Source organism: Piliocolobus tephrosceles, chromosome 9, assembly GCF_002776525.5.
Source record: "Piliocolobus tephrosceles isolate RC106 chromosome 9, ASM277652v3, whole genome shotgun sequence".
Classification (NCBI taxonomy): Eukaryota; Metazoa; Chordata; class Mammalia; order Primates; family Cercopithecidae; genus Piliocolobus; species Piliocolobus tephrosceles.
The window spans coordinates 125,841,424-125,855,421 of NC_045442.1; the positions used below are offsets into that span (position 1 = coordinate 125,841,424).

At 49.4% G+C, this 13,998-nt stretch overlaps 1 pseudogene; it reads right to left on the reverse strand.

The window, feature by feature from the left end:
* Positions 1–7,460: 7,460 nt before the first annotated feature.
* On the reverse strand, positions 7,461–7,821 carry LOC111554860 (annotated as a pseudogene).
* Positions 7,822–13,998: the final 6,177 nt, after the last annotated feature.

A 13,998-nucleotide genomic window follows, 5' to 3' on the forward strand; every position in this document is an offset into this window, starting at 1 on the left:
GTTCCAAGCACTGAAGTAAATGATTGATGGAGGGAGAGAGCCAAAGTGTCAGAGAAGTCTCTCTCTTAGCCATGAATAACAAGCTACCTTGAATTGGTGTTTCCTTTGCATATTTTGTTTCTAAGCAAATCGAGGCCCGGGTAGAGTGTTGCCCTTGAGCAGCTTCATGAGGTCAAGGACGGGTGCTCACTCCACTCTGCACGGCGACACTGAGAGTGGAACGAAAACACAACCAGAGAGAATGTCCTCCCCACCAGAAGGTCGCCTTGAGACAAGCCTCCATGCAGCATCGCCGACCTCACTCAGTGATACCTCTGCATGCTGGGGAGCAATTCCATACAAGTAAGTGGAGGGTGGGGACAGTTTCTCCCCCTCTGTGGACACGCCAGACTGAGTCCTTGGCAGTACTCTGTTTTCCCGGGAGGCCCTTTTGCCCAAACTGGGACATCTGGTTCCCTTAGGAAATCAGAACGTTCCCTGGGCTTGTGGCATGCTCCCAGGTGGACACTCCTCTGGGAGGGCAGCTGCCTGGGATAGGATCATTTCACAGGACCTCAGGAAGTTACAGGAGGAGCTTGGACCCAAATCCTGCCCAGTGCAGTCAGGAAACACAGCCATGAGAGCGTTCCCTGCAAGGCCAGAGATGATGGCTTTAATATTACCTCTCTCTCTTTCTCTCTCATCTATCATCATCTATTCCTTCTCTCTATTATCTATCATCCCTCTATCTTCCTATCCATCCATCAGTCATCTATCTATTCATTTATCTATCCATCCATTGACTATCTATTATCTATCATTTGTCGATTTTTCTTTAGAGACAGGGCCTCACTATCTTGCCCAGGCTGGAGTGCAGTGGCTATTTGCAGGAGTGATCCCACTACAGATCATCATGGGTGTTTAGACTTGCTCCATTTCCAGTATGGGCTGGTTTACCCCTCCCTAGGCAACCTGGCAGTCCCTTGATCCCGCGAGGTCACCATATGGATGCCGAACTTAGTGTGGACCCCTGATCTGCATGGTGTACCACAGCCTAGAACTTCTGGACTCAAGTGATCCTCTTGCCTCAGCCTCCTGAGTAGCTGGTGTTACAGGTGTGTGCCACTGGCTATCTATCTGTCAATCATCTATTTATCAGTTTATTATCTATCTATTGATCTGTCATCAATCATCTGTATATCTATCATCAATCAATCAATCAGTATATCTGTCTCTTGAGCTATCATTCACCTATTGATCTATCATTGATCTATTATTTAATGGGCATGCACTGAATGTCTAATACATGGCTCTGAACTGAGTCTTGGGAAGGGAAGTGCAAAGATCTTGGCTTCCCTTTAAGACCCTCCCATTTAAAAGAGGATAAAAGATGCATCAGCTTTATTAACATCGTCTCAACAGAAGCCAGAATGGAGTGAATGCCACACAAGAGGAAAACAGTGCTTGAGAATACGTTGTTTTAAAAAAAATGCATCATGGAGAAAGGGAATTTGAACTCTGCATCTCCAGTCAAGGAATGACATGAACTGAAACATGCATGTTCTGGAAAATTGGTCAGGTTGTGGTGTGTGGTGTAGACGGGCAGCTGGCAGAGCTGGAGGCCAGATCTGGAGTTGGGAGAGACAGTGAGAGAGGAATGTGAAGGCCAGGCCATGCCTGCCAGGGCTGGACTGGGTGCCCAGATGGATGAAGCCTGGGTGGGCGTTCAATTGCTGGGACACAATGTTTGCTCTTCAAACAGAACACCTATCAAGGGAGATCTCAGCATCAGTGGCCCAGCCTGAGCAGTGCTTGCTGAAGGCGTGTGGAGCAGCAATAGTTGGTTGTCTCAGCGGACACAGGGGCTGTCACGTCTTTATCCTCCAGGACTTGGAATGATGCTATTCACTATGTGACATTTGCATCTCTGGAGCACTGACTTCGAGCCACCATGTGGTCTATTTAAATTGTGTGTTACTTGGCTATGGCTGCCATAACAAAAGATCACAGATTGGGGGCCTTAAATAATAGAAATAAATTGTCCCCAAGTTCTAGAGGCTAGAAATCCAAGATCAAACTGTCAGCAGTTTGGATTCCCCGAGGCCTCTCTCCTCAATGTGCAAACCACCTTCCTTCGTATGGTGTCTTCACGTGGTCTCTCTTCCGTGTGTGCGCATCCTTGGTGTCTCTTCCTCTTCTTATAAGGAACCAGACCTATTTGGTTTAGGGCCTCACTCTTATGACCTCATGTAACCTTAATTATACCCTCAAAGGCCCCATCTCCAAATACAGTCACTTTGAGGGGTAGGGCTTCAACATACGAATTTGGGTGAGGGACACAATTTAGTCCATACCATATGGCTACTTGGTATATTTCTTTTATACTATAAGCTTCTAAAGACCAGGGACTATGTTTTATTCACCTTCCACAGTGTCTGACACAGAGACAATCCCCATGTACTGGTTGAATTAATGGGCTGCAGAATGAAGCCAGAGTTACAGGGCTGCTGCCTCCAGCAGTCCAGGCTTTGCACTGCAGAGCTCCACCTAGAGGACGCCGTGAATATTGCTGCTTGGGGTTATGTAGGGCTATGTCCCGCCCGTTGGCCATGATTCTTACTCCGGTGGTGGGAATTTGGGATGTGTCTTTTTAATTTTCTAAAAGTTGCCATCTTCTGCTTCCACAGCTGTGTAAACTCTGAGTGCCTCAAGTGTAAATAGTGTTATATCAATTAGTCTGTAACAGAAACCTCATGTCAAACACAAGAAACCTCACGTCAAATACAAGAGGATTTTTTTTTTTTTTTTTTTTACGTAGTAAGTCTGGAGATAGGCAATTGCTGCCTGTGGTTTAGAGCAGAGGTTTATAATTTTTTTTCTGATAGCCAATATTTTTAGCATCGTGGGCCAAGTAGTCTCAGTTACAACCACTCCCCTTTGTCATGGACAGGGCAAAATTAGCTCCAGACAAATAAATGAGCATGACTGTGTTCCAATAAAACTTTATTTACAAAAGGAAATAGTGGGCCAAATTTGACTCATGGGCCATAGTTTGCCAACCGTCATCTATACCACAGCCAAAGCTTTGGCAGTTTTTTTGGCCTTTTGACCTTGGGACCCTCATGATCCCAAGATGGCTGCTACAGCTCCAGTCATCATGCCTATCTTCTGGGCCGGAAGAAGATGGAAAGAGCTTGGCAAAAGGGGTGTCTGCCAGCCAAACAAGCCTTTTGTATTTTTTTTTTTTTTGGTGTGTTTATTTGTTTTACTTTGGGCACAGTGCCATCCCAAGCAATATAAGGTTCCTCTTATTGAGGAAGAACAGAAGAATAGATAGTAAGTAGCACCACTCAGCCCCTAGCACCAGCACCTTAAAAAAAAAAATCCTCCAACTCCTAGAGTAGTGCTGTGCTGAGCACACTGCAGGAAATCCATGAATAACAGCTTCTCATTTCCTCTCATACTTGTTTCCGGTTGCCTCTGGTCTCTTCACTTCATTATTAAATCCTTAGAGGGGACTACAACGTTTACAGTCTAACTTTGTAAAAAGATGACTCAAATTTTCCAATTCTTGTTTAAAAAAACACCACACACACCTCAATAGCTCCTTTCATGCTCTATAGATTTCCAGGCAGGGAACAAAAGACAGAGACCGGAGGGCAGGAAGGAGACTATTACGCATTGCTGGCTCAGCAGTAATCGTTGGCAGCTTTCGGAGAGTCCGGGAGGTGAGGGCTCAGCGGCTTTGGGGCATGATTGATGGGGTATGATGAGAACCAGGAGAGATCTGTCCTGTGTGTTGGAGGATTTGGGGAAGCAGATTCTGTGGTGTGTCTCAAGCATCCATTCTGATGCTGCCTCCTCCAGGAGTATTTTGTGAGAAGGCAGGGATTCTCTGCAAAGCTCGGGCTCTGCTCTGTTTTCCATGAGTCTTTCCAAATCCCACAGCTCAGACCCTGATGAAACTCTTTCAATCTTGTGAGGCGTGGGGTGCGGCAGAAAGTCCCTAAGCTCCCAGGCCCAGGGACAGCTGTGTTCTCCGGGACCTACAGCATAATAGTTTCTCTTTTTGTTCCCTCCCCTGCCATCCCTCCCTGCTTTCCAGAATGAGTCTACGGTGAGGACTGGATAGGACAGGAAGAAAGATGCCTGGAGTTACCGTAGAATCAAGGAGATCTGACACAGAAAAGAAGGAGACGACCCTGGACCTGTCCAGCCTCTTACCTTGATTTGGGAGTGGCCCGGAGGATGACCTGGGTCCCTGGTTTTCAAATCTCTTCAGCAGTTCTGACACCCGTCCTGGCCACAGCCCCTCCCTTTCCAACCCTTTCCTCACTGCATTCTTTCCAACTTTCCGTGTCTTTTTTTTTGGATGCATTGCTGGGAATGCCTGCTACAGACTTAATTATGCCTCCTCCACATGAATATTTTGCAGCCCTAACTTCCAATGTGATTATATTTGGAGGGAGGGCCTTTAAGGGGGTGAATACGGTTAAAGGAAATCATAAAGGGACCGTTCTTTTAAAAAAACCTGGTGTTCTTATAAAAAAAGGAAAAAGGCACCAGAGATCTCTCTCTGTCTCAGACAGAAAAAGCTACGGGAGGACACAGTGAGAAGGTGGCTGTCTGCACGCCAGGACAACAGCCCTCACCAGAACCCAATCACACCAGCACTTTGACCTTGGACTTACAGCCTCCAGGACCTTGAGAAAATAAATGTCTGCCGTTTAAGCCGCCCAGACTGTGGGGCTCCGTTGTGGCAGCCGGTAAGACAGTACCCATCTCTGCTGCAGTCCTGGAAGGCACAGGTCAGTGTGTGGGTTCTGGATGTTTGTGGCTTTAGCAGCTGGAATTTTTATTTATTTGTTTATTTATTTATTTAGTTGAAATAGGGTCTGACTCTGTCACCCAGGCTGGAGTTCAGTGGTGCAATCACAGTTCATAGCAGCCTTGAACTCCTGAGTCCAAGTGATCCTCCTGCCTCAGCCTCATGAATAGCTGGGACCACAGGTGTGCACCACCATGCCTGGCTATTTTTCAAAATGTTTTGTAGAGATGGGGTCTCGCCATGGTTCCCAGGCTGGTCTTGATCTCCTGGGCTCAAGAAATCCTTTCACCTTGGCCTCCCAAGATTGCTGCGATTATAGGCGTGAGCCGCTACGTTCAGCACAACTGGAATTTTTAGATGCCAATGTAGTCTCCACACTTTCTCCGGACGTCCACACTAATGTGGTGAAGTGTACTGCTGGCTTAAACAATAATAACAGTAACAACACAACACCACAATGCCAGCGTGCTCCCTGCCTATCCTCCTTCTCACTGTGAAACATATTTCGGACTGTGGAGAAAGCTTTCTAGTTAAGCAGGAAATTCCTTTCCATCTTTTAGGGCTCAGCTCATTTCTGACCCCTGTGAATGTTCCTTAATTTCCTCCCAGGCTGAAGAATCCTTCTCTTTCTGGGTTTCCAGGTACCTTGCTTATAACTCTACCCAAAGCACTTTGCTTTTAATTCTATAATAGTTCCTCTCTTTCTTGATTCGAATACTTTATTCATGTGCTTGTAAAGTTTCCCAGACTGCAAGGACATTGAGGCTAGAGGCCAAGTCCTGTCTGCCCTCACCCCAGGAGCTCCGTGCCCAGCACACAGCCAGGCTCAGAGAATGAGCTCCGAATGTGTTTGCAGGATGAGGGCCAAGGTGAACAGTGACCTTCAGGGGCCTTGGCTGCTGGTGCCATGTGGGAGGGACGTCTGTTGGTCCTCATCGGTCACTCCGGTTGCACCTGGCTGCTGTGCTTGTTCGGCACAGAGGGCTGAACCGGGCACCTCGGCCATTTTGATTTTTTAACCATCATTTCTCAGGGCGACCCTGTGCCAGGCCGCAGCACTGAAGGGAGCCCTGTTGTGGGCACAGGTCCGGGATGACTGTGTGCCGAGGGCAGTTGTGGGGTCAGTGGGTAAAGGAAGGAAGTTGCCCTTTGGCAGTGTTTAAAATCTGGAATCTAAGTTTTATTCATGGTGTGGTGTAGAGATGAGTGAATGTGGAACTATCAGAGCGTGTTCCCCACACAAAGGAGTCATCCCTCCCAGCAGATTTCCAGAACCTCTCGGAATGAACCTTCTGGCCCATGTGTGGATCCACAACAGCTGCTCTCTCACAGCTCTCTTGTAGCTGTCCTTTAGGGCTCCTAAACTTCCAACCAGGGTGCCCTGGCAGAAAGCACTTCATGACGAGTCAAGAATGAGCCCAGCATTGGAAAGGCTGCAGCACCTGTCTCCAAGCCAGAGCGCTGGCAAACCCAGAGACCAAGAGGGGCAGCCTTGCCATCAGTGACATCGCCTTTGGATCCCTGGACATCTCCACGGGGTTTCACCTGCTGCCCATGCAGGGCTCCCCTCTGGATGTGGCCTGGTTCAGGGTCCACCTGGGAAATGAGAGCCAAAACACATTATGATGATGGCTCCACTCTTTTCATGGGAAAAAGTATATATTTAGAATTATATATACTTTTTATATGTATATATATTTATATTTTATATTTATACTTTTTATAGTTTATATTTATATGGATGCAGTTTATTTTTTAATTAATTGCTTTTAATTTTTGAGACAGGGTCTCATGCTGTCACCCAGGCTGGAGTGCAGTGGTATGATCATGGCTCACTGTAGCCTCAACCTCCCGGGCTCAAGTGATTCTCCTGCCTCAGCCTCCAGAGTAGCTGAGACCACAGGCGGGAGCTACCATGCTGAGCTAATTTTTAAAAATTTTGTAGAAATCGGGTCTCACTATGTTGCCTAGGCTGGTCTTGAACTCCTGGGCCCAAGTGACCCTCCCACCTTGGTCTCCCAAAGTGCTGGGATTACAGGTGTGAGCCACCATGCTCAGCTCTGGACACAGTTTAGATGACCCAGTTTTTGGGCAACATCCAAACCATCTCAGCCAGGTGCCAGTTGAACATCGGGCCTGAGCAGGGTACGGGCCTTGGGCACACCGATGTCGGAGGGCTTCTTTCCAGCCTGTTTGACCAGCACCTGTCAGCTTTGACATCCATAAGAAGCACAAGTGTGTGGTTGTCTTATGTTAGCTTGGTGCAAAAGTACTTGCAGTTTTTGCCATCCAAAGTAATGGCAAAAACCGTGATTACTTTTGCACCAACCTAATAACTTATTTATGACTGACTCGGGTTGGGGACACTCCTTGGGGTGCTCTTCCAAGGATATCTGGGCTGTCTCCGGAGCTGCAGCGTCTTGGGCCCCCGGAGAGTGACTGACAGCGGATCTACTTCTTGTGGCTATGGACATCCTTCAGCACTGCCTCCTTGGCCCTCAAAGCCCCCACTTCGGCTTGGGCTTTAGGAGGTGCAGGAGCTTCCTTCATTACCTTGGGCGCCATCTTTATTTATTTTTTTTAATTTTTTAATACAAACAATCCCACAGCATTTATTGCCATCTTGTATAACACAAGGCTAATCAAAACAATATGAATAAATGTTCATATTGGACAAAGGACATCTAAAAACAAACTGTATTCTTCTCAACAATTTCTCATTGCATTGATCATTTCTGGTTGGAGACACTTTGTAGCAGAGTAATATTATCTACTTTCAGCATGATCCGACCCAGTTGTTTTCTTGACTTTGTTTTAGAATGAATCTCTTCTGCATCATCTAATACAAGGTTCATATATTCATCAAAACCAATGATACAGCCTTCTATCCGCATATTCACTTGCTCCTAGAGCCACACCTGAATCCGCGATCTATTTTGTAAGTATCTGAAGACGAGGCTGATGGGCTGCACCATAACCTTCCGTACTTTTTGGCCCTGGCCACGGTACGCCATGGTGAAATTTCACAAAGAGCACAACCTCACGCTGCTCTTGGGCGCCATCTTGAGAAAAGGGTCCTGGCAGCTCCGTTTCCGGTACCTTGCAGGGTTGGCAGATCTTTGAGATGGCCGCGTGGGGCAAATGCTGGTGTCTTCCCTGCTTTACAGATGTGGAGCGGTCTGGGAGATGAAACCATTTCCTCCAGACCACATTGAAGAGGAACCCAGCTGTGCCCGATCTCTCCTTTCTTCTTACTGCTTCTGCAGAGGTGGAGACGCCCGCGTGGCCCATGTTGTCCTCCTCTGCCCACTCCAGGTCAGGCATCCCCCTTCCTGTCACATGCTCCCTGATGGCTTCACTGTCCTGGATACCCCCTCAGATCTGTGCTGTCTCAGAGAAAGCAAACGAGAATGGGCCCACGGTGCTCCTCCTCTTTGGAAATGGATTTTTACCTTTGTGAGAGCTTTCAGAGGCACAGTCCTGGGGCTGTGTAGGAACATGCGGCCTGGTCGGGGCTCTTTTCCTTTCAGGGGCCTTTTTCTCTATAAAAAAACAAAATGCAATTTTATGACTGTTGGTACAAAGATGAATGTGATCTAGGCTGGATTCATAGCTGTATGTTATTATTATATTAAAATTTGATTTTAGAAGTGAGGGCTGGGCGTGGTGGCTCACGCCTGTAATCCCAGCACTTTGGGCAGATCACGAGGTCAAGAAATTGAGACCATCCTGGCTAACGTGGTGAAATCCCGTCTCTACTAAAAAATACAAAAAAATTAGCCAGGCGTGGTGGCGGGTGCCTGTAGTCCCAGCTACTCGGGAGGCTGAGGCAGGAGAATCGCTTGAACCCAGGAGGCAGAGGTTGCAGTGAGCCGAGATCATACTACTGCACTCCAGCCTGGGTGACAGAGTGAGACTCTGTCTCTAAATAAATAAATAAATAAGTAGAAGTAAGAACATTTTCTTGGGTCCCTAAAAGATTGTGGGCCCCAGACACTGGAGGGTAAGTCACTCCGAGCGTCCTACCCTTTATAATGAGTGGGAATTTAGCCACTGGGATGCCCCGAAAGGGGCTGCTTTGGGAAAGTGATCCTTCTGGGATCCTGTAACTGCTGAAGATCAGAACAAAAGGGGAGATTCTTGAGGCTAGCTTTTTAACTTTTTTGAGACTGGGTCTCACTCTGTCACCCAGGCTGGAGTGCAGTGGCGTGATCTTGGCTCACTGCAGCCTTGATCTCTCATGTTCAAACAGTTTTCATGCCTCAATCTCCAAAGTAGCTGGGCTGGGACTACAGGTACACACCACCATGCACAGCTGATTTTTTAATTTTTTGCAGAGACAGGGTCTCCCTATGTTGCCCAGGCTGAGGTGAGCTTTTTAGTGTCACTGTTAAGCTGCTTGAAGCTCGGGGTCCTTTGCATGTTCTTAGTTTTCATGAATGAGCCGCAGGTTCACCCCTAAATATTTGCCAGCCACTGCTCAGGCACAGGTTTGTGGTCCAAGTCGTCCGTGCACAGACGTCCTGAACACCATTGGCCCTGACCTGCGGGTCCAAGCGCGCAGCAGGCTCAAAAGCTGCCCAAGTCTATTTGCAACCGCCTGGTGCTTAGCGTTTGGCCACACGGGGGCACCAGCGGGACAGTCTAGACTGGCCTTCGTCCCATCTGGGCCGCGGGAGCCGCCGCAGGAGGAGCCACGGGAGAAGCCTTGGGCCTCCCCAAGCTGGCTGTGGTGTGGGCCCAGGAGGGCGTCGTCTAGAAGGCCCCTGCTCCCTGCCACCATCAGTAACCCCCAGCCCTGGAAGCATTGAAGGCAACTCAGTCCCAGGGAGCCACGGGCTGGGTGGAGCTGGGCTGTCCTGATTACAGGTCTTTCAGAGCCTGGGGGTGTCACGCTCTGGGCCTCGGACTTCTTACCTGAAACATGCAGGGTGCACGCGAAAGGTCTCGAAGGTCACTTTATGCTCTCAATTCTTCTAAAATTAAAATTAGTGTAAAAAGACTTTTTCAGCTTTATCGAGGTATAATTGACAAATAAAAATTGTATATATTTAAGGTGTATGTGATGCTTTGATATATGTATAGACCAAAATGATTCTCACAGTCAAGCTAATGAAAAAACTCATCAGCTCACATAGTGACAGTATTTCTGTGTGTGTGGTGAGCAGATCTTACCTTTTAGCAAATTCCCAGGATACAGTATTATTAACTGTACTCATGATGCCATACATTAGATCTCAAATAACTTACTCATCCTGCATAGCTAAAATGTTATACCCTTTGACTGATTCAGATCTTAATTCTGCAGTAAATGCACCAGGGCCGAAGTGTAAGCAGACAAGGAGTGTCTGCAGGGACCACCATAAAATTTTTTTGTTTTTTGTTTTTTTTTGAGACAGGGTCTCACTCTGTTGCCCAGGCTGGAGTGCAGGAGCGTGATCTCAGCTCACTGCAGCCTTGACGTCCTGGTGAGAGGTGACAGTGTGTTAGTAGCCCTCACTCTCACTCTCAGTGCCCCTCGGCCTCAGTGTCCACTCTGACGGCACTAAAGGAGCCCTTCAGCCCACCACGGCACTGTGGGAGCCCCTCTCTGGGCTGGTTGAGGCTGGAGCTGCCTCCCTCTGCTTGCAGGGAGGTGTAGAGGGAGAGGCGCGGGCAGGAACCGGGGCTGCGCTCGTGGGCCGGTGTGAGTTCCCGCGGGCGTGGGCACGGCCTTGGTGGGCCCCACACACAGAGCGGCCGGCCCGCACCACCAGCCCAGGGCAGTGGGGGGCTTAGCACCCGGGCCAGCAGCTGCAGAGGTTGCACCAGGTCCCCCAGCAGTGCCGGCCTGCTGGCACCACACTCAAATTCTGGCTGGGCCTTAGTTGTCTCCCAGCGGGGCATGACTCGGGACCTGCAGCCCGCCATGTCTGAGCTCCTCCCCCTGTGGTGGGCTCCAGCGCGGCCTGAGCCTCCCCGATCAGGCGCCGCCCCCTGCTCCCTGGCGCCAGTTCCCATGGACAGCCCAGGGGCTGAGGATTGCAGGCCCGGCTCCGGACCCAGACCAGCAGGCAGCTCCGCCTACAGCCCAGGCGCTGGATCCACTGCGTGAAGCCAGCTGGGCTCCTGAACCCTATGGGGACTTGGAGAACTTTTATATCTAGCCAGAGGATTGTATGTGCACCAATCAGCACTCTGTGTCTAGCTCAGGGTTTGTAAATACACCAATCAGCACTGTGTCTAGCTCAGGGTTTGTGAATACACCAATTGGTACTCTGTATCTAGCTACCCTAGTGGAGACTTGGAGGATTAGCACTCTGTGACTCTGTGTCTAACTCAAGGATTGTAAATGCACCGATCAGCACTCTGTGTCTAGCTCAGGGTTTGTAAATACACCAATCAGCACTCTCTGTCTAGCTCAAGGTTTGTAAATACACCAATGGGTATTCTGTATCTAGCTAACTCTGTATCTCCCTAACTAGCACTCTTGTCACTCTGTGTCTAGCTCAAGGATTGTAAAGGCACCAATCAGCACTCTGTCAAAACGGACCAATCAGCTCTATGTAAAATAGACCAATCAGCAGGATGTGGATGGGGCCAGATAAGGGAATAAAAGCTGGCTGCTTGGGCCAGTGGGCCGCAACTCACTCCGGTCTACTTCCACCGTGGAATCTTTATTCTTTAGCTCTTTGGGTCCACATTTCTTTTATGAGCTGTAACACCATGAAGGTCTGCAGCTTCACTCCTGAAGCCAGCGAGACCAGGAACCCACTGGGAAGAACCAACAACTCCAGACGCGCTGCCTTTAAGAGCTGTAACACTCCCCACAAAGGTCTGCAGCTTCACTCCTGACAGTGAGACCAGGAACCCACCAGAAGGAGGAAGCTCCAGACATATGTGAATGTCTGAAGGAACAAACTGCGGACACACCATCTTTAAGAACTGTAACACCGCGAGGGTTAGCTGCTTCATTCTTGAAGTGAGTAAGACCAAAAATCCACCAATTTCGGACACGCTGGGTTCAAGTGATCCTCCCATCTCAGCCTCCCCGAGTACAGCTGGGACCACAGGTATATGCCACCACATCCAGGGACTGTAGGAATTTAATCCACTTGAGCCACCAGCCTGGGTTACAGCCTCCTGCCCTGCAGCCTGCTCTTCCCTAAACCCTGGGTGGAATGAGGCCACCCTGTTGGTCAGAACCAGCTCCTGAAAGACCCCGGCAACTTAGACATGAATCCCAGTGAACTTTAAAGTCTCTACCCTGGAAAAGCTGCAGCTTCAGGTCCATAACGTGCAACCCATGTGCTGGCATGATGACACGGTGCCTGTGCCACAGAGACCCCTACTCTATGTGCGACGATGTGCCCTCTGCCCTCTCCATTGCCCCATAATACCCTCCTGTCACTTTCCCTTGGAGAGACGCTGCTTTGGGAATATGCCCAGTGCCCTCCTTATTGGAGCCAAGTAATAAACTCTTACTGATCAAAACTTGTGTTCTCACGGAGAGTCATTGTTGCTTGACAGGGGAATGAACCCTGGTATTTTTAGGGCAGCAGAAGCTCGTGTTTCACGGCACGGCCAGTTTCTGATACCTGCTCAGCCATTACGTTGGCTGGATGACCTGAAGCAAGTCACCTCTCCTCTCGGATTCTCTCTTTCTTTGTGTGTTGTTGGCCCTGTTGTTTCATTTTTTATTTTTGTTTTTGAGACAGTCTCATTTTGTCACCTAGGTTGGAGTGCAGTGGCATGATCTCAGCTCACTGCAACCTTCGCCTCTTGAGTTCAAGTAATTCTCATGCCTCAGCCTCCCAAGTAGCTGGCACTACAGGAACACACCACCATATCTGGCTAATTTTTGTATACTTTGGAGAGGCGGGGTTTCGCCAGGTTGTCCAGGCTGGTTTTGAACTCCTGAGCTCAAGTAATCCTCCTGCCTCAGCCTCCCAAAGTGCTGGGGTTACAGGCGTGAGGTGCTGCGTCCAGCCAGCCCTGTGCTTTCTCTGGGCCCCAGCCTGTGGGGGAGCATTCTTTGTGGGGTGAGAGGGGAGTCTATGTAAACTTTGCTTTCTACCTCCGTCCCACACACTGGCTGAGGAAGGTCTGGCTGGGGGCTGTCTCAGAGGAAGGGAGCTGCACACAGTGGGCCAGGTAATTCCAGCACCTGGAGACTAGAACCTTCCATTGTCCTGCTACTGAGACCTGGAGGGACAGCTGAGTCTGGGGAGGAAAAACAGGAGAACTGAGCCTGAAGTAGCAAGTCCACCCAGTTGTCCAACAACCATAGCTCTGCAACCCAGGCTCCCACGTGGCTTCGTCCAGACCCGGCAATGAACCGCTTCACTAGGTGATTGTTATTTAAAATGTTTCCACCACCTTGTGACTTCTCTTCAATTTAACCATCTTGATGTTTTGCCACCTGGCCCTGAACAGGGGTGCGGAGGAGTTAGCTGGGCGCTGACGGAGAACGCGGAGTTCTGGGTCCTGCACCGGGTTGGTTTTGTGGAAACGTATTGAGGGAATGAATCATTTTCATCAATGGGTGTTTTCCCTCCTATCTTTTCTTTTCTTTTTGTTTTACAACATCTTAGTATCTTGGGTTCTGGGAAGGCAAATGTGACCATTTTTCAGAACCAGCATTTTCCCGTCTTCTGTTTGGTCTGGGGTGCTGTCCTGGCCTCTCCTGGGATGTGGTGGCTGTGGAAGGCTGGTGGGGGTGCACGTTCCACAGCACCCTGAGACCCTCGGTAGCTCCCACCTGCCTGCTCTTGCTTTCGGCCGTAAGGGCCAGCTGGTGGGGCCGCCACTCAGCTCAGGGCTGGTGCAGGGTGCTCAGGGCATGTCTTTTGTCCTGATGGGCTCTGAAGGCCGGTACCTCAATTCTGCCTTTCGGTTTTCTTAAGCGAAGGAGAAACAGCCAGCCTGGGGTGAATGGGATGACACTCAGCTCCGAGCGGAGGTTGGAACAAAAAGCGAGTTTCTCCTGAGTGTGGGTTCCTCCTCCGCCATCTGGCAACCACCCCATTTCTTCCTCCTCCCCCTGTCCCACGCACTCATCAACCAGCTAAGCCTAAACCACTTTCCCAGTGGCTCCCTCCTCCTTCCTCTCTGGATCCTGGGACTTTGTGGCCCATGAGATACCTCCAGCTTCCCTGACATGGAGGCCAAGGTGACCTGCCCAATAACCTTGAGTTTGGCAGGGCAGGTGT